We start from the raw sequence: 22331 nt of genomic DNA, 5'->3' as shown, positions 1-22331 counted from the left end.
TTGCTACCACACGGTTGAGTGAGTTTAAGGAGAAAACTGCACCTTAAGGACGTTCTGAATAGTGACCTACATCTTGTTGCCAAACTTTCCTCATCGGTAGAATATAATTGAAGATCTTTGAAGGAATTTTGAACAACAGCCGTATTGGAATCATTGGGAGCTCCGGTCAGGGTTTTTTATACTCCTTTTTTATCTCTTTACATATGCAGGTTTCAGCCGGCTAAGGAAGGATTTCTGCCCGTGCACCAGGAAGCGCCCAGAAGGCGGACTTGCCTTAATAACGCCCATAAGGTTGGGTGAGCTGGCATTTTCTCTTACATTTTTGCTACCATGAGGTTCACGTGTGTGTCTTTTTACAAATCATGAATCTGGTGCAAACTGTACCCTACACAACTGCACACACTGTAAATGTGGCCCAATTTTCTGCTAGAAAGTTCACACTGCACTGCTCAGGAAGTGTGACCATCTTATTTTAGGTGCACCTTTAAACATATAGGCCAGTGATGGCGAACCTTTTAGCAGCCAAGTGCCCAAACTGCAACCCAAACCCCCACTTATTTATCGCGGGGTGCCACCAAAAATTAAAGCAGTAACTTATTGCTTCTTGTTTTTCAACAACTTTCAATCATATTAGCCTCCTGAGGACAGCAACACAGTACAAAGATGGAAAATTTGCATTATTCTTGCTTCTTTCCAGTGTCCCTCTGTACAGAGAGAATCGTGGGGCCAGCAGGAGGTCCTCCAAAGATTTGGCCCTGTCTACTCATTCTCCCTCTTCCTACAGTCTCAAGTAGTGAAGTATCACTTTAAGATTCTTTGAGTCCTATCTGGTGTGATGGGGCGATGGCCCAGGTGCCCAAAGAAAGGGCTCGGAGTGCCCCCTCTGGCACCCGTGCCATAGGTTCACCACCACTGATATAGGCCCACATTTATTATTAGTGACCGGGACACGATCTTCATGAATGTGGCACACTTAGTTTAAAAGGCATGCACCACATAACTCTCAGACTTGCACAGTATTGTGTCATGGTGTGTACAGTGCATCCGCTACACAATTCTAACGCAGACCCTTCATAAATACATGTGCAACCAATTCTGGTGTTGATTGCTTAATAAATGTGGGTCACAATGTGCAACACAAGCCCCTTAGGTGCAGAATTTTGTGGCTTGTCAGACACGGTGCAGCCGTGACACAAAACTGGCACAGACACTTCTTAAATACATGTGCAAGCTCCAAAGACGTTCTTGTATGTGCAAAGTCAGATGGAAAATTGGCGCAGTAAGAAAAATAGATCTGGTCCTCTGTCTCAGAGATTTCCACAATTAGATTCTCAATATTTTTTTTGGTTCAGTTATTGGGGGAGATATAAAATGCCATCTATGTCAGTTTTGTGGCTTTTCCACCTCACACACCACTTTGGTTGTGACAGAACAGGGAGTGTGGTGGGTAAAGATGTGAGTGGAAAACGGCGGAGACTATAGCTGCAAGTTAAGTTTCACCTGGTGGAGATCATGTCCGTATCTACTAAGATGCTGGAGCCTCTCAGTATATATGGCACACCATGAGCCGGCAAATGTAGAATATTAATACTGGCATTCAAAACTCCAGTCTTAATAGATTACTCCCATTATATTGTCCATGGTGCTGAACACAGAGCTGAAGAAGCTGGATCCAATCATTATAATTCCACATGAGACTCTATGGAGAATTTCTATGTTGATAAGTTTTGAACCACAAAAATCTGATTGCAGCAATTGATTTCTGAGACAAATATTTGGTATATTAATTGACCATCTACTCATTGAAAAACTAGCCCAGGATCCAATATGGCGGCATTGAAGATGGTGGACATGTTCCGCACATAGACTGAAAAATAGGTCCCTTCACCCATGACTTTTTGGGACATTCAAATATGTAATTATCCCTTAAAAAAGATTTGTGAGTCACCTTATATTAAGATTTATAGCTTTAGATGCAGAGGGGCACATTTACTTACCCGGCTGCTGGAGTTCATCCAAAGTGCATTGTCCCGATATCATGGATGTGTCGCTTCCCTGCTCAAGTCTGTTGGAGTTCACCTTCTTCTTCTGGTGCATATAAGTGCATTGTCTTGCGATACAAATTGAAAATTAAATCCTGCGCTCTGTCTGAATCCGTGGGATCGTCCGACGGCCGCCCCCCGATTTCTGTTGCATGAAAGCCGGCGCAGCTGCGCCACAATCCAATCGCGTGCGACACAATCCTATGCTAAATACCTGTCCCAGTGTGCAAATCCCAAAAACAATGAACAGTCCTAAGAAAGTGCAATCCATGACCCTTAGTAAATAAGCCCCACAAGGTGCATTGGATTGGGATTTATTAGCTATGCATATTCCATTTTTACTCAAATAAACTACCTAGAATTTTTAATAAATTTACCATGCAAATATGTACGTTAGATCTTACCTGCAAATAAGGTATTTATACAGTAAGGTGTAATATGCTTATTACCATCTTGAGCTTTGAGACTGGCTCTGCAGGGAGATCTTTTGGAGACAACGTGGTTGCTGTTCATGGATCTGATACCTTTTAATCCCTTTCTAATATATTTTAAAGGTTACAATAACTGTATAATTAGCAATGTAATATTCCAGTGCTACAAGCTTGGAGATGAGTATTGTATCTAGTTGTCATGTCTTCTTTGCCTCCCTTGTGTTATAAGTGTAAAGCCAAGTTCTCCATATGCTGCTGCACTGTAATCCTCCAGGGAATGGCGACATCAACCAATGCTAGACACATAAATGGTTGAAAATATCTTGTAACAGAGATATTTTAATTAATAAGAATATTGTTTGCAGCTATAACTCCATGACATTCATCGGGAAATTTAGATTGTTAAGAATCAATGTGGATACATGTCAAGGAGATTATAAACCAATGACACACCGAGGCAGGATTCACATGAACTTGTTTTCGCCCAGGTCGTAACCCGTGCAAGCACGCGAGCGGGTGCAGGAGGGTGGAAGGCAGGGCCGGTTCTAGACACAGTGGGGCCCTGGGCAAAACTAAAAGTTTTATGACCAGTCACAGCACATAAGAGGCTCCCTTTAGTATGGTAAAAAAAAACAACTATTATATTGGTGAATTTTATAGGAGATAGATGATAGGGAGATGATGGGCAACACCGTGGATCAGTGGTTAGCACTATAGCCTTGCAGCGAATTTGCATGTTCTCTCTGTGTTTGCGTGGGATTCCTCTGGGTCCTCCAGTTTCCTCCCACACTCCAAAAAATGACTGGTAGGTTGAATAGATTGTGAGCCCCATTGGGGACAGGGACTGATCTGGCAAGCTCTGTGCAGCGCTGCGTAATCTGTGTGCGCTATATACATAAAGAATTATTCATTACAATTATTATTATAGAAGATAAATATGAAATATGATAGAGATTTCTAGATGCAGAATTATAACATAGATGATATATACAGAAGATATATATGAGAGATAAATACAGTAGAAGAGAAATAGCAGATTGATTGAAAAATAGAGAGACATATAAATGGTCAGATTATAGGAGATGATAACTAGACAGATAGATGATAGATATATAGACAGGAGATAGATAATAAGCATCTTCACCCGGGAATTCAACCAAGGGGTATTAACCCTTTCGCCGCCGGCATTTCTGGATATTTTGTCGCGTTATTGACCAGAGCAATTTTTACAATTTTGAGGTTTAAAAATAAAATCGAAATTATAGCAAAAAGAACTAAAGTAAACCAAAAGTCAAAATTGCATTAAAGAGTTTATAGACATAGGCGCCTTAATGCAATTTTGTTTCAAACTGAAACATTTTATAAAAAAAATACTTAAAATTTGACTTTGATGGCAAAAAATGTGCTCCAAACAGAAAATATTTACCATCACATCTCCTAAATGTAATAGATGGACATTTGTAGAGTTCACAATTGCCTCATATTGATATGTTCACATGAAAAAATCATCATAATATCACTAAAACTGAAATAACTAAATATCTGCTTTTCAGTTCGAAATTTTAAGATAGTCACAACCTGCAAAATAATTCAATAAAAAGTAAAGGCGCCATAAAACCTATAGAATTTTGGAAGCAGACAACCAGGCGATGCATTTGGCAATTAACATTCAAAATGTCCTCTAAAATCTGTACAAATCCAGATACTTTCCTAAAACAGTAAGATGTGAAGAGATCATACATAAAGCCCAATTAAATAAACTATATATCCATAAACCACGTGTTTTTGGTGTTACATATAACTTTATGGACATGTTCTGGGTCGCGGTGTTAATGTGTTGGCACACTAGGTGAAGAGGATTGAATTTTCTCAAAAAAAAAAAACTATCACAAAATAAAAGGCAGTAAGAGAGCAAGTGTGTTCTTAGATGGTTCTGGATAGGAGAGGTTTAAAAACATAAACATTAGTTGATTTTATTCCTTATCAGAATGTAGTAACATATAATGTGAATATTTCCATTATTTGTGAGGTGCAGCAGCTCCTGTGTGCAGCAAATTCTCCCTGCAGCCTGATGGCTAATAATCTGGAGGGGGCACAATTCAGGGGGCTGTATCTCTGGCACTGTGAAACATAGAACCTCACTTCTTTTTTCCATGAAATAAGAGAGTCTCCTCTTTTATATGAATCTAAATGTGTGTTTCTAAGTGTCAGGAAAACGGAGCTATTAACTGTTAAACTGCCATCGGGAGTGATTTTTATAAATAAGAATTGCACCTGATATTCTCACTTTAAACCTGAATATCTCTGGATCCCTGGCACCTAGAAACACAATTCAAGATTCGTTTTAAAGAAGGCCCAAGGGGCCCTGGGCAATTGCCCACTTTGCCTACCCATAGCGCCGGCCCTGGTGGAAGGGTGAGTATCCCTCACCCATCTCCATAAAAAGCCAAGCCTAGTCACTGTGAGGTGAGACACAGAGTAACCGGGTGCCATTGACCTCTATGGGGAACGTGATCTGGCAGCCAATTTTGCACCTAGATCACGGCCCCTATAGTGGTTGTGTGCATGAGGCCTGGAGCATTTACAATCCCTTCTCTTCCAGTTCTCTGGAGGAGAACACATGTATTAAGCCCCATCCCCACAATTTTCCGTGCTTTTTTTGTCCCCAACCCTACTTCCAATGTAATGGGGTAGGTGGGAATGCTCTGCCCACCATAATTAGTATAGTCAGAAAACAGACAGAGACTATAGTTAAGTTCTAGTTATCTCTGCTAGGTCAGACCTGATTTTAATAGGTCCAACAGGGTCACCTTGCAGCAATGAATGGGAATTTTAAGACTGGCATTTAAAATGCTATTCATATTAACACCCCCAAATTCTGTGTTTTGTGCATAAAGGAGAAGATAATTTTCTCATCTTAAGATTGATCAGAAATGTCCTCTTTGTTCTTGGGTTTTTCCTTATACATTTGCAAACCTTAAAAGATTCACTAGAGGTTCACTATTGTATCTAGAAGACATCTTTAAATTTGATTATATCAGTACAGGCACAAATATTCACAGTGCGACTAAGTATTAAAATATGTTTGAGTCTGAGTAAAATTTGACATCCAAGGGTGGACCCAGATAAGATAATGACTCTTACTAGTGCCGGCCAACTAATATTGCCCATGGGCTAGATGTGGCTCTCTGAATTCTTTGTTTTGTGTAATCTCTTTAGAAGTGCCGAAGCATCTTTAGGATGACATTGTTTTTTAATAGTTCAAAGGAATACATAAAGATAAGTCATCAAGTCAATGGGGCACATTTCCTTACCCGGTCCTGTCGCGCGCCTGAGATCCTGCATATGTCACTTCCCCACTGAGGTCCGCCGGAGTTCACCTTCTTCTTCCCGGTGTATGTGAGTGCATGTCTTGCAACACAATTTGACATGTTAAATCCCGCGCCTTGTCCGAATCCGTCAGATCATCCGATCCCCCCCCCCAAAAAAAACCCTTCTAAATGCGCCGCAGATTGGAAATCGTTGGATATTCCGACGATAGTGCGGTCTGCGGACCCTAAGTAAATGAGCCCCAATGAGTTCCAGGGTCCTGAGTTTAAAGGGGATGTCCACTTTCAGCAAGTAATTGATGTTGTTTGTGTAATTAAAAAATATACAATTTTCTAATATATACTTTCTGTTCATAATCCTCTAGAGATTCTAGATCTCTACTTGCCGTAATTCAACGGCTTTATTGTTACTTCTAGTGGATAAAAAGAATGTTCCATGGTCATGTGATGTCAAACAGGTCTACAGCTTGTTATTAGAGTAAGGAGCTGTGTGTTATAATGAGCCGTGTACATGCGTAATATCACATAATCATAATAAAAAGTAATTGTAGATTCCCCATAGGACTTCTAGGAGAGACAGTAAGAGTCCTGCTTACCCAACCCATACATAGTGATTGACAATCTTCCTTATACACATACTGCAATATGGAGAATTACTGTCTGTGGGTGTGGTAAGCAGGACTCTGCTGTCTCTACAATGAGTCCTACTGGAAGATATTGGGGCACATTTACTTACCTGGTCCCTGCACGATCCCCGAGGTGCGTTGTCCACCGGAATCCACATCTGCCGAGATTCAAGAAGATTTAACGCCCGAGTTCCTGCATGTGTCGCTTCCCCGCTGAGGTCCGCAGGAGTTCACCATCTTCCTCCCGGGGTATGTAAGTGCTTGGCTTGAGAAACACACATTTTGCTTTATTAAATCCCGCACTTAGTCCGAATCCGTCAGATCATACGACGCCCCCCCCCCCCCCCCAATTTGTGTCGTGTGAAAGCTGGCACCGATGCGGCAAAATCCGATCGTGTGTGCCAAAAACCCTTTCTAAATGCGGCGCACAGCGGCAATCGACGGGTATTCCGGCGATAGTGCAGACCGTAGACCCTTATGCCCTATGAACAATACATCTAAAATAAATATTGATATCAGTGACAAACAGTTTACGCTTTTCTTAAAAACAGCCATATGATGTTAGTGGAGCTAGTAATAAATAATGTTCTTTGGAAGTGATAATGTTCTCGTGAATAGTCAGTTCCAATAGCAGACTAGTAGATGCAAATGGGGAACTACAGAATTAGAAATACTATAAAATAGGTTAAAGAATTAGTGGATGATTCCTATATTCCTACCCATAGACAGTAACAGAAGAATGTATTAATGATGCTCCTGAGAGTCTACAGGGTTATGTGAGAACTTGGAGTATCTGGAAAACTACTTACAGTGCAGATTGAATCCATCCAGCACAGCATATTCTCAGATGGGCTACCCAAGGAAACAGCAGCTGTGGGATACCCTTATATCACCACCTGTAGACCATTAACATCAAGGGTAACCTGCAGCATTGTTACATGCACTTTTCCAATATGAGCCCAATATAAGTGCCTATACAACAAGCTTAGTAATTATTTGTATGTGGCTGCTTGGGAGTATTTCTGTTCTAAAGTTCTGGTTTAGATTGTGTAATATGGCTGACATAAAGCAAAACCTCCAACTATTATACACCAATAAGAATACCAAAGGGCTTTTCCAGTTTTTCCCTCCTGCGGCACAGGTTACTTTGAGCCACAAGTGACTGCTTTGGTTCGTGATCACAGAATAGGACGGACGACCTCTTTAAAATCTCCAGTCCTGTATTGTCCAGCTTCATCTTGCCAAATAAAAAGCTCTTACATGACAAGGGATGGAGTTCACAAGATGTCTGAAGGTGTCTTGCAGTAAACGGCATGAAGACATCAGATCCTATGGATACGTTTAGATGCGTTTGATTTAGTGTTTTGAAACTCACTTGAAACACAGTGGGGAGGAGTTTGGCCCGATCAGAGATTTGTTTACACTGAAACGGATGTGATCTAGATCAAGCAACACATGTTTTGGGGTTTCAGGTCTACGTGCATCATGGAGCCGTACATACGTCCCCCATAGAAAGAAATGGGTGAATGGAGTGTTACGTGCCGCATGTACCACTCCGTACACGGGAAACTATTGGACATGTCCTATTTTTCCCCGTATTTTGGCCGTGCGCAATGGTTCACCCCTCCTCCTCTCCATCACGGCTGACGTATGCACGTTCGTATGTAAATGTAGATGCTGTCACTCGTGAGGATCTCAATAAAATAAATTTAGGAATTGGATATCTTCTACATGTTCTATACCTTTACAGGAGCCGTGTTACTTCCAAACATTTGATAAGTTATTCATTCCATTTCTGCCGCCTTATGAGTGAAGATCAAGGAGAACTTGTGCTTGTTTTTACACAGACAGCCTGGGGTTAATGTAACCAGCTGTGCTTTGTTCGTGTACCAGGCACACTCCTGAGGGCTGTGGCCAAGTTCCGAAGAGTCGAAAATCCCACGCTGCTTGACAGAAAATAACTTACATTGCAGATTTTGGGCGGGGCCGAGTAAAATGTGCCTCTGTATTCGCTGTGCCGCGGCCTCAGGGTGCATATTTTTGTAATTAGTCCCTTTCTGCTCAGCAGTTTTGCAGCTGTGATGACATTTGGGTGTCGCCCCCTTGTTTCTCACGCTTTCCTTGCCAAGCCGTCTAGCCGCTGGTCAGCAGCCAAGGGTGAGGTCTGTGAGCCCCCACTCCTTGTGTACATGGGGAAGTGAGCCACGGTTTCCCTTGACGGTTTCCCTGACAAGGTCGTCACAGCAGACTAAGCCCTCCCTGCTCACATGGACAGAAGTAAAAGAGATTAGAAGGGAGAGGAAGGAAAAGAGGCACGTTGCATCCCTCCTCTACAGTTTTATCCAATTTCACTAAAACGGAATAACAGCAAAGAGAAAGCTGGAAAGGTGCAAAGTATATCCACAGTGATATTTACCAAATTCATGTCAAGGTGACTATTTCATTACACTTCTTTCCGACTTTGATATAGATGAACAGAGTCATACCGTGTTACCTGGGAACCACCCATAAAATTATTATGGTAGTCCGTAGTACAGGTACATATAAAAATTTAGCTGACCCCTTTTAAATTCTCCATCCTTATTCAACTGAGAAATATATAGTATATACATGCATTCAAAAGCTGATAAACATACACAAATCTGGACGAGCAAATAGTGTATTAGCTAATGAAGAAACCAGTAAATGGTTAAAGAAATAGAAATTTCCTTACCCCCTTTCCTATGGTTAAATGTAAAATAATAGAGGTAAGATTAGAGGTAGATAATACAAATGTTACCCTGTCACACTGTCATATGGAATGGAAATAGGATTCAATGGTGAGTTATCACGTCTTTGTATGGAGAAAGTAGGCTTTAGTAGCATGAACAAGCACCATAATGGCAGGTGATTGATTTTTTTATATGAAGACATGACTACTACTTCCACTGGAGCATCACTGTAAGATATCTACATTGAAAGATGGATGTAGAAGGAGAGTTGTCTCTTGATTCATATCCTTTGCTCATTTTGGCAGCACCTGTTGGTTATCAACAGGGCAGGATTATAGGGAGAGATCCAGGGACATGCACCCGGGGCCCCTACCAGCAATGTCCGACGGTCGGCTCACAGCTGTAAGCTGTCTCAGGGAGTGATGCGCAATAGAGGTGCCACCGATCGTGCCACATGTGGGGACTCACTGGGATTTACTGCCCATCCAGTACCCAACATTGGTTGAGTGAACTGGCAAGTCCTATCCAAGCAGCGTTAGGTTTATTTCCTCCAAGATCACTTAATGAGAGGAGGAGAGAGAACTCTCAGGGAAACAGTGGTGCGCTAGGCCAGTAGCTAGGCTAACAAGTTTAGAATGTTATTGATAATTTAGCATAGTAATAGGTACCACTGCCTGGGCTACATTCAGTGAGAGTCCCCACCAGATTTTGTATCCAGGGACCTCCAACTACCTTAAACCGACCCTGGTTAGCCACAAGGCTGGTGTCAGTCGTGTTCACTCAGTGAAATATATACCATGCACAGTATTCAGGGTTGATTCATACAGACTAGTGGGGACCCCCACCAGATTTTGCCTCCAGGGACCCCCAACTACATTAATCCAGCCCTGGTTAGCCACACGGCTGGTGTCAGCTTGTTCATTCAGTGAAATACATACTACATTTATTTCATGGACCAAACACAAAAGTCTTAAAATGATATCATACTGATATGCGGGTGAAGTGATCTGATTTATTAGGTCAATAATTTCCGATATTTTCCCGACAGTGTGGCTCTGTACAGCAGATATACAGTAAGGATGGAAGGGCACTTGAAGAGACAGCGGATCCGGTCTCCTCTAGATGGGAATCGTTGCTTGGTTTTCATGAGCATGTTCCTGCTATCTCGCCTCCTCCCTTCCAGTCTTTTTTTTCTCACCTCCCTACTCACACTCCAGCATGTTGTTCACAGAGCTGCTAAATTAAAGCAGGGAGGCCTTGACACTTGAGATGCTTCCTACATCATAAAGGTGCTGACCCCCCCTTCACTCCCACCCTGCTTCCTCCCAGAGGTTCCTCCTGCAGAATTTAATGACGTTCGGAGATTAAAGTCCCCCCTCACAGATCCAGCACACCCTCCGCACACCTTCCTCTTACTGCCTCATCTGCAGGCCCGGAAACAGCACTCCAGCTGCTGCTTATTACAGGAGGAATGTCTGTCTGGGGAAAGTGGGAGCTCTGCCAGATATCACTCAGAGCAACTAACTGTACGGGTGGATTTTATTTGTATCAACGCCAACTATGTGTGCAGTGCTTTCCTAAAGAGACTAAACAGAGTGTTACAACGCAGCGTGATGCAAACAGGAACATAGCGCTGCCTGCCCTATCAACCCTCACAACGTACCCATATCACAACGTGCCCTATCAACCCTCACAACGTACCCATATCACAACGTGCCCTATCAACCCTCACAACATACCCATATCACAACGTGCCCTATCAACCCTCACAATGTACCCATACCACAACGTGCCCTATCAACCCTCACAACATACCCATATCACAATGTGCCCTATCAACCCTCACAACGTACCCATACCACAACGTGCCCTATCAACCCTCACAACGTACCCATACCACAACGTGCCCTATCAATCCGCACAACGTACCTTATCAACCCGCACAATCTACTCATATCACAATGTGCCCTATCAACAAGCACAACTTACCCATACCACAACGTGCCCTATCAACCCGCACAACGTACCCTATCAACCCGCACAATGTACTCATATCACAACGTGCCCTATCAACAAGCACAACGTACCCATATCACAACATGCCCTATCAACCCTCACAACGTACCCATATCACAACGTGCCCTATCAACCCTCACAACGTACCCATACCACAACGTGCCCTATCAACCCGCACAACGTACCCATATCACAACGTTCCCTATCAACCCTCACAACATACCATTACCACAACGTGCCCTATCAACCCACACAACGTACCCTATCAACCCGCACAATGTACCCATATCACAACGTGCCCTATCAACCCGCACAATGTACCCATATCACAACATGCCCTATCAACCCGCAAAACGTACCCATATCACAACGTGCCCTATCAACCCGCACAACGTACCCATATCACAACGTGCCCTATCAACCCACAGAATGCCCGCAATCAAGCTACGAAATTTACTGCAACAGTAACGCACAGAAATGGTCTGGTTCGTGATTTTGTCATGGCACAGGAGCACGGCGATTTGCAGCAATTAAATAACATGTACTGGATCATAAATCCACAGTGGAAGCCTTTTTTGCAATGTTTGTATGGAATTTTTAAAAAATTCTGTGCAGCGAAACGGCACTTAAGATTCCGGTGGGGGGGGGCTGTTTGGGTCAGGTGCCTTTCTAAGGGTTATTAAATGAAGAAATGTCTCTGGCGGGCACAGCCCCAACGATACTGCCGACAGCCCAACACGTAGCTCAGCTTTCCAGGGGCAGAGGTGATCACAGCGGGACTGCCCGGTGGTGCTCAGTCAGGTATAAGTGAGAAGATAACCATGCAGAATGCGCAGCAAAAGAAGACGGCACTCACCGGTTCCAAAAGCGTGGAAAACGTCCTTTTATTGGTGGGGAGGCATGCAGGGGGGTATAAAGACAGACTCCGGCAACAGGGCCGTTTCGCGCACTATAGCGCTTTCTCGAACAGTTCTCAAGCTTGAGAAAGCGCCATAGTCTGTCTTTGTACCCCCCTGCATGCCTCCCCACCAATAAAAGGACGTTTTCCACGCTTTTGGAACCGGTGAGGACTATACCGGTTAGGACTATAAGAGGCTTCTTACTATAGGACGCACCCAAGATTTAGACTTCCAAAAAAGGAAAAAATATATTTTACACCAATTAAAATATCCCTGTTGGTCGCACTAAAGCACAGCACACACAGATCTGCTACATCCATACATTTACACACAGAGCTCTGCTTCATCCATTCATTTACACACACAGCTCTGCTTCATCCATGTATTTACACACACAGCTCTGCTTTATCCATACAGTTACACATACAGATCTGCCTCATCCAAACAGTTTCACACACAGCTCTGCTTCATCCATACAGTTACACACACAGCTCTGCTTCATCCATACAGTTTCACACACAGCTCTGCATCATCCATACATTTACACACACAGCTCTGATTGATCCAAACAGTTTCACACACAGTTCTGCTTCATCCATACAGTTATACACACAGATCTGTATCATCCATACAGTTACACACACAGCTCTGCTAAATTCATACATTTACACACAGAGCTCTGCTAAATACATACATTTACACACACAGCTCTGCCTTATCCATACAGCTACACACACATATCATCTATACACAAATAAGGAACACACTGAGAACTACTCTAAACACACAGAACCCCCCTTCCTTCTCCCATCCCCTCTACTTCTTACCCTGTGACTGTGATCAGTCACATGATTCTGACATCACCACAGGTCGTGGGGGCAGAGGGAGTGAGCAGTGCAGAGGCTCTCCTCTCTGGGAGTTCGGATGAAGCGCTATGTCAGGGCATCATCCGATCTCCATTACAGCAGTCAGAAGGGTCTGGCAGTGCTGGATCCTCATGAACTTCGCTCCATAAGACGCAGGCACTATTTAGCAAGATTTTTTCTTGCTAAAAAGTGTGTCTTATAGTCCAAAAAATACGGTATATATGGACACATGTTCACATAAAATGAACACAACGTATAGTACAGACGGCATACATATATACATAAAGCACACAAAACATACATTTAGTATACAGCATAAAGCACAAAGCATGCCATGCAAACAACATACACATGTACATTCAGTGCAGAACATATAGCACATAAAGCTTTAGCGATAAAAAAAAATATGTGTGAGGGGAGGTAGGGGGAGGTTTGAGATACTCCTAGCTATGTAATGGCCAATGAGGGCACAGAGAAGAACTCTGCAGCGTCTGATGTAAGTTGCCATCAATAAAAAGGAGTCCTGTAAAATCCAGGTAATGAAACCATGTGTTAAGAATGAACAACACATACCCTTGCCTTGAAACATTTAGTATTTCATGGTTGTCAATTTTACTGAAGCTGCGTTTTCACCCCATGGATTTTGTCACAAGAACTTCCTCATTGTGTGGCTGGTCCTCTGAGTAGATCCCTTGAGAGGTCTACAAAGTTTGAAACTACTAGGTACCTTAGCCCCAGGGCCCGCACCAGCACGAGGCGTACCTGGGCAACTGTCGGGGCCCAGGCCTGATGGGGGGGCTCACGCGGCTTAATCTCAGTATATAATATAACCACGAGGGGGCTTTTGGGATGATAAACTAGGGAAAATTTTAGGGAACAGGGACCGTTTTAGTTTCTGTATTCTTAATGCTGCCACATTAGTTTGCTGTAAAGGGGCCCACTGAGGCTCTGTCACCCATGGGCCTACTGAAAGCTGGAGCTGGTCTTGCTTAGCCCCCTTGAAATTCTGATTTCTTCGGAGGAGGTTACACTTTGACTGCTCCTTGACTGATACTAGTGTGGAGGCCAGCAGCATTTTTGCTACTAGGCCTTTTGATATTGCACTTTTTATGTACTTTGGTGCGAAATGACAACCTTGGGCTTTTAAAAAAACAAAACCATTCCAAACTACGACCCATGTGGTAATTTGGCAAGGATACAGAGGAAAAAATTCTAAACCTGATCTGCCTTACTGTAACCTTATCATAAATGGTCACTAATAATTAACGCAGTCATGGAGTACTGACCTATACACTTGATTTCATATTGCTAGCAAGCAAATAAAAGCTTTATACATGATGCCGTCTCCATCTAGTAATTTCTGCCCATTTCCCAACCGCTTGGCCTTTCTTCTTCTAACATTAAATGTTCTTTCATTACAGACAAGCCACTTCCAGGAACATAGTGACATTAATGTAGATTTATTCAAAAAACAGTGCCAGGGCGTGATGTGGGCAGCTAAGATATCAGACATCGGTGATTAAAATTAGCGGGGCCTGGACTGGAGGTGGAAAAATGACATTTTGATGGAAAAGTATTGATGATTATCAGCATGACACTATTAGCCTCTCCCAGGTTGAGGCCTAATCAGTGAGGTGTACACCGAGTGTACATATATTATTATGAATACAGCTTATAGCAGACAGTGGAAAAAGGGATATGCCACTCATTAACCCTCTACACTTTAGCAAGAAAGCTGCAGAGGTAACATATGCCAAAAATAGTTTATAAAAATATACAAGAAAATTAAGAACAAAGCAATCGTAAGATAAAGGATATTTAGCATCAAAATCAATTATGATAAACCAGGGACATACTTACTCATAGATCCAGGCACCGTGGGGGAGATTTATCATATGATGAAATCCCTGCCCCTTCAGCACCGCCATATACATCAAGAGGCCTAGGCCTCCTGATGTATCCGGTGGGGCAGCCGTGCAGCGTATAATTCTACACCAGGTCCTACCTGGAAACTGCAAACTTTCACTTCGCCACCAGCTGTGTCCCCTTGGCGTGGAGCTGGCGTATACGGGATAATAATCACAATGCCTGGATAAATGTCCCCCAATTGCTGTGTTAATCCTCTTATATTTGTTATCCATGGCTTCCTAAAATTAAATTAACATTTATGCTAATGAGCCTGAAGAGCTACTGGAAGTATTACCAGAGCCCCTCCATGCGGAGTATTCACAGGCTGCTAAACTATGCAGGAGCATTTCCCCCCTTCCACTGTGTGAGATTACATCAAGCAGAAGGAGGGGGAGTTCTAAGGAAGCATAGTACAGCCTGTGAAGCTGAAGCACAGAGAGGCTCTGGTAACGACACCCAAAGCCCTATAGGCTAATTAGCATACTTTAAAAAGTTGATTTTAGAAGGAATAAGGCCATGGATAATAAATATAAAAAGATTACCCCAAGGCTTGGATCTATAAGTGTCCCTGCTTTATCATGGCAGATTTTGATGGTAGATTTCCTTTAATAAGAAGCAAAAATATAATATATACATATATAATATTGCATAATATATACACATCTGATGTTCTTGGGCATCATTGGCCGTACTGTATGGAGCCTCCCTAAGTGGTTCCGTTACGTTGGATAGGAATAATACTAAAGCTTAGCAAATAGTCAACGCGGTTTATGATAGAAAGACCTGTGTAAGCTTTTGTGTAGAGAAGAGCAGGCCTGATGGGTTTGTGTTTGGTGTTCAGGTTCAGCCACCTGACCCGGACATATTGCCAGTTTGGTGGCTAAACAGCCAATCCGGCAAATTAATGCCCCTAGTAACTAACTATGTCTATGATTGCCCAGGGGGACTCCCTGTCTCGGTCAGGTGTCCGAACCCTCTACTCTACTCTTGTTTCATCTCACCAGGTTATTACTCTGCAATGTCTTATTTTGTCTGTATATGTACCCCATGATCTGTAAAGCGCTCCAGAATACTTTGGATCCATATAATTAAAGATTTATTATATTATTAATAGCTAAAAGGTAATTTACACATTTTGCTTAAGAAACCATTTTTTGACGCTTCTCTTTTTACTTTTTACTTTCAATCGTGGATAAGGTTTGTACACATAGATACAATTCTAAAATATACCCATATAGAAAGCAATTATATCGACCCCCCCCCCCTAACTGGATCAATAAGTCTGGGTATAAAAAACAAAAATAAACTCACTGTACTGAATGGGACAAAACTGCAAAACAAGAAGTTTTGGATGTCACTCGCTCACCATTCCAGCAGTTTCAGCATATAACAGTGGCCGGATAGTAATGGGGTTTGGAACAGGCTTGCATATGAAGAAAAAAAAGAAGATGCGTCACTTTGAGATATTAGGTGCAAATTCTAAAGTTTCTTCATTTCATTAAAAAGAGTGGTACATAAGGTAACATACGATGTAGACAGCTTGAACCTTCACGCTTCGTCTTCGTCGTGCATGAGGTATACACATAGATAAATTGCTAAAATATACCCAACTAGAAAGCAGTTATATTAGGCCCTTCCAACTGCTTCAATAAGTCTGGGTATAAAAAACGAAACTAAACTCACTTTAATGAATGGGTATGAACATGCCTGCGACCCATTATCGAAGAGTGTGCAGCATTTGCATGAGCACTGTGGCCCCTATAAACACTTTATCAATGAGGTGCTGAACATTATACCTGGATCTAATTTTTTAAAAAACTAGATAACTGATAGAGCCTGGAACCAACTAATATGAATAAATCTTTCAGTAATTGAGGGGGTATCCATTCTGCATCAGGAACTGTGAAATTTGAGTTGTAAACATATAACATAACATAAAATATAACATTAATCAAATCTAACAATATATTTTATAATATTTAATTTTTGCATTACTATACTGTTTAAAATGAAATATGAAGAATACAGGTAAAAACTGCAGACAACAATCTCTCTCACTGCTTATGAGCAGGGCCGTAAAGATGACGGAGGTGGAGGAGGCCTCATATCTGCCACAAAGTGATTCGCTTCAGGCGGCAGATTGTGAGTCCCAGAAAATAATCAATAACAATTGATTGTGCCGCTTTCGTCCTGAACTCGAAGCCCGAAGAGAAGGCTGTGGGATCCCTGGCAGAGGGGAGGTAAATAATGATTTTTTTTTTCTGTGCACAGTCTATGGTCTTTATATCAAGAAGCGATAAGTTCTGCTATATTATACATTAATTAATGAGGGTGTGTTGCTGTATTATATACTACCTATATGTAGGAAAATGCACTTATAAGCCAAACACTCAAAACAATCTTTGAGGGTACAAAAACAACAGTATTCTTTATTCAATTCTTAACCTAAAAAATTTACAAATGATGTTTACAAATGATGTTTACACATTTGTACTATTAAGTTACAATATGTTGTTTTGCTAGCTGTGATTATACAATATTAGGCTTTTCACACCTTACACACAGATTGACCATTTGTGTGCTATACTCATTGTGATTCCCTCGGCCACATGTCCACCTGTTTAAGATTTTGTGCATGTATGTTTTTTAAATGATTTTAAACTGTCCCTGTGTAGTCTGTGATTTTTTAGGTTAAGAATTGAATAAAGAATACTGTTGTTTTTGTACCCTCAAAGATTGTTTTGAGTGTTTGGCTTATAAGTGCATTTTCCTACATATAGGTAGTATATTTTCATAGGTTGATAGGTTTTTGCAGAAGTATTTTTGTGCTCTGATTCATAGGTATTTATTGTTGCTGTATTATACCTTAATTAATAATGGGGGTTCTGCTTTATTATACATTAATTAATGAGGGTGTGTTGCTGAATTACACCTTAATTAATAATGGGGGTTCTGCTTTATTATACATTAATTAATGAGGGCGTGTTGCTGTATTAAACCACAATGAAGAAGGTGCTACAGAATTATATATTAACAAAGGGGTTCCTTGCTGTATTTGAGGGGTTTTTGCTGTAACATACATACATGGCCAGGAGGGTCACCCCGACCATTGTAACATGCCTGCTACTAATGCTGTAGCAGGCATGCAATCTAGGTTGTGATTGTACTGCATGCCACTGTAAACCAACAGGAGAACCAGGGAAGTTAAGTTTCAGATATGTATAATTTTACTAGTCCCACAAAGCCATATACACCCTGCACTATACACAGGCAAACTGCACATAGTAAATGTTCCCCTATGTATTTTGTATGCTTATTTTTTGCATAGGCTTGGGGGCTGGACAAAGGAATTTAGACATATGAGGCCCTAATCCAAAATTTGCACCGGGGCCCACTGCGGTCTTGTTTTTTGTATATTGGCAAGCTTTTTGGGCTATCCAAAGTCGTAATGAGCTTTTATCCCAGTTTTGTTCAGTGCAAAAGATCTCCTGTCTAAAAGTGAAGGAAATGATAATTGATTGAAAGGGCCTCCCACCAGTCCCTATTCCTGTGGTTCCTATTCTGACCATAGGTGTAATTCACTTCTTTTTAACCATGAAAAGAGGGGTGGTGGAGAAAGAGAACTATTTTTTTAGCTGTCAACCTAACAGCCTAGCCTATAACTGTGTTAAGTGCTGTGTTTGTATTGAAAATAATAAGGGTATATTCACATCCCGTCTTCTCATCATAGTTTCATAGAACCCATATTTTGTTCACACACTTTTTGTTTCATGGACAAGCCTATGAACTTGTAACCTCAGAGAGAGTGCCTCACATAGCAAAGGTCTTTCCCTGTGAGGTGCTGTCAGCTTTAATAGGACAATACGACTATTTGACAATCGTGACGTTAATCGGAGCTGCCAAGATATAAGCAAAGTTTTACATCTGGACAGGGTGCATTCCTATCTTTTCTGATGCACAGTTCAGACAGGTTAACTTGTATCCTGAGAAAAACCACAAAAATAACAAAGGCTACTTTACTCACTGGTGTAAGGATTTAGTCATCACTGAGGCTGTCAGCAGTCTCCAACTGTAAAAAAAACGTAAGATGTGTCAAAAAGACAAAGTCATTGCCATAAGAGGTCTTGTTTTTTACAGGACAAGTTGCAAGTTTTAAAGCCACATTTACATTCCATATAACATATAAATGAAGGGGGTTTTCTGGGCTGGGAACCGTTTTGAAATTGTTTGGACTTATCCTTAGGCAGCAACAAGGGCCATTGATAAATGCTCTGTCCACTGTAATGCATCACCGCTTTAGTTACTGCAGGTCAATTATTATTTAGCTTCTGGCACCTGAGGCTGCCTGGAACAGCTGATTGGTGTGGGATGCAATATTGGCCTAATTGTCTCGTTTTATCTCCCTTCTGGGGGTGCATTGACACGTTGCGTTTAACGCATGCGTTTGAAAACGCATTGCAACAGCTGAGATTATTTGCCAAATGAAACAGCTGTTAACGCATGCAACGGTTGCGTTTTGTAAACACAGCAGTTTTGTAAAAAGGCAAATCGTTTTTCATCTGTAAACGCGTGCGTTAAATGCGACGTGTGACTGCACCCTGGGACTCTATCTGCATTTAGGTCAAAAGGCAGATATGTATGGGGAGGAGATACTCCACATGCATTTAAATGTGTTTCATAATGCAATTCAAGCGCATCTAGCACATGCAGCCTTAAAGAACGCCTGTCATCAGGTCTCCGTCACTATTTCTGTCACCTCTACACTTTAATCATTCTAAAATCATCTTTCCTTTATTAACCCCTTAACCCCTTCCCGACGCGCGCCATACTAGTACGGCGCGCGCCGGGTCCCGGTGCATGGAGAGGGCTCGCGGCCCGAGCCCTCTCCATAGCCGGTAAGTCTTTGCTGCATATTGCAGCAAAGGCTTACCGGTAACACCCGCGATCGGTGCTAGCACCGATCGCGGGTGCTTTCACCGCGATCACCTCCGGCATTGCTGCCGGAGGCTTCAAAAAGATGGCGCCGCATGGGCGCCGCCATCTTGGCGCGGATCTTCGCTCCCCGATGACGTCACGGGGAGCGGTGATCCGTTGCCATGACAGCATCGGGCCTCACGAAGGCCCGAAGCTGTCTCGTTTTAACCTATTCATTACAATGTGCTATCAGCACATTGTAATGAATGAGGAGTAAAATCCCCATATACTGCCATATTGCAGTATGGCAGTATATGGTAGGATCGATCAGACAACCTAGGGTTAAAGTACCCTAGGGAGTCTGAAAAATAGTTAAAGTAAAAGTAAAAAAAAGTTTAAAAAAAAAAAATTATATTAAAAAAACCTAAAAATTCAAATCACCCCCCTTTCCCTAGAACTGATATTAATATTAATAAACAGTAAAAATCATAAACACATTAGGTATCACCGCGTCCGAAAATGTCCGATCTATCAAAATATAATAACGGTTTTTCACTGCGTTTAACCCCGTAACGGAAAATAGCGTCCAAAGTCAAAAATGACATTTTTTTGCCATTTTGGAAAATATACAAAAATTATTAAAAAGTGATCAAAAGGTAGCACAGTCCTAACAATGATAGCAATGAAAACGCCATCAAAAGTCGCAAAAAATGACACCACCCACAGCTTCGTACACCAAAGTATGAAAAAGTTATTAGCGCCAGAAGATGACAAAATCAAAAAAAAAATTTTTGTACAGGAGGTTTTAATTTTTTTAAATGTATGAAAACATTATAAAACCTGTACAAATGTGGTATCCCTGTGATCGTAGCAACCCAAAGAATAAAGTAGACCTGTCATTTGGGGCACACAGTGAAAGCTGTAAAATCCAAGCCCACAAGAAAACGTCGCAAATGTGTTTTTTCACCATTTTCACTGCATTTGGAATTTTTTTCCCGCTTCCCAGTACGCGCCATGGAACATTAAATACCGTCACTACGAAGTGCAATTTGTTACGCAGAAAATAAGCCATAACAGAGCTCTTTATGTGGAAAAATAAAAAAGTTATAGATTTTTGAAGGTGGGGTGTGAAAAATGGAAGTGAAAAAACTAAAAAAGGCCAAGTCGTTAAGGGGTTAAGGACGCAGCCATTTTGTAGCTTAAGGCTCAGCCCGATTTTTTGGATTCTGACCTGCGTCGCTTTATATGGTTATAACTTTTGAACACTGTTACTTATCAAAACGATTCTGAGATTGTTTTTTCCCCACATGTTGTACTTCATTTTAGTGGTAAATTTTGGCTGGTAAGTTTTGCGTTTACTTACAAAAAAAAAGGAAATATGATAAATTTTTTTAAAAATTTGCCATTTTCGAAATTCAAAATCATTGCATTTTCAGGCAGATAGATTTACCACCTAAATAAGTTGCTGAATAACATTTCCCATTTGTCTACTTTACATTTTCATAATTTCTGAAATGTCTGGATAATTTATTTTGATGTCACGCGGCTTACAAATAGAATATCGCTTTTCCGGATTTTCAGAATTGACTATTTTGGGGATAAATACAGTTTGGAATGAAATTTTACATATTTAGCATCAAAACCCCCTATATAACCAACCCATTTTCAAATCTGCACCCCTCAAGCTATCAGAAACAGATTTTACGAAGATTGTTAACCCCTTGAGATCTTCATAGTAATTGAATCAAAATGGAGGTGAAATTTAGAATGGTCAAATTGTTCCCTTATACGTTCATTTAGCCCTAAAATTTACACATTTCCAAAATATAAAAAGAGAAAACCCACCATACAATTTGTTCTGCAATTTCTCCTGAGTACAAAGACCCCCCACATGTGGCCGTTACTTGTGTTATGGGGGCACAGCGAGACGCAGAAGGGAAGGAGAGCCCTGCAGCTGCCAGGATTTTAGTTTCCTCATTGGCCCCTTTTGAAGGCTATAAAATTTTCGCTTTTTCGTTATTTGGGCCATGTGATGCCATTTTTTTTGCGCGATGAGATGCTTTTTCCATTGTTACCATTTTGGGGTTGGTATCACCTATTGTTGAAAATTTAGGAACTTTTTTTGAGGGCAGGAGTAGAAAAGCATCAATTCTGTACTGGATTTTTTACTCTTTTTTTTTTTGGTGTTCACCGTATAGACTAATAATCCTGTTATCTTTATTCTATGGGTCGATACGATTACGGGGATACCAGACTTGAATATATTTTCTTACGTTTTACTAAATTTGTCAAACAAAACCCTAATGTGGGGAAAAATCTATCATTTATGTATTGCCGTCTTCCAAGTGGCATAACATTGTTACTTTTTTGGCTACGGAGCTGGTTGATGGCTTATTTTTTGCGGGACATGTTGTACTTTGCACCAGTATCATGTCAGAGTACACATGGCTAAGATATATCCGCCACGGAGCGTGAAGGGGTTAATGTCTTTATTTATTATTGTAAATGAGGCTTGGCACGTGAAGAGAAGAAGTGATGTCATCCCTGTTACCCCTCCCCTCTCCTCCCCTGCTCAGGTCTGTGTGTAAT

At 41.5% G+C, this 22331-nt stretch overlaps 1 long non-coding RNA gene across 2 annotated transcripts in view; it reads right to left on the bottom strand.

Moving 5' to 3' along the window:
* Positions 1-16104: 16104 nt before the first annotated feature.
* The window catches only part of LOC140135000 (uncharacterized), an 89383-nt gene continuing 83156 nt past the window's right edge, over positions 16105-22331 (bottom strand). The window contains exons 3-4 of one of the 2 annotated variants that reach the window (XR_011856443.1): positions 18853-18897; positions 16105-16251 (exon numbers count right to left, since the gene is read on the bottom strand). This is a non-coding gene — a long non-coding RNA (uncharacterized lncRNA). Of the gene's footprint in view, positions 16252-16822; positions 17055-18852; positions 18898-22331 lie in introns of those variants that run through there. The other variant, XR_011856442.1, reaches the window with a different exon arrangement.

This window comes from Engystomops pustulosus, chromosome 6 (assembly GCF_040894005.1).
Source record: "Engystomops pustulosus chromosome 6, aEngPut4.maternal, whole genome shotgun sequence".
NCBI lineage: Eukaryota > Metazoa > Chordata > Amphibia > Anura > Leptodactylidae > Engystomops > Engystomops pustulosus.
The sequence above is the reverse complement of the archived record's forward strand: the minus strand, read 5'-3'. Positions and strand labels throughout refer to the sequence as shown.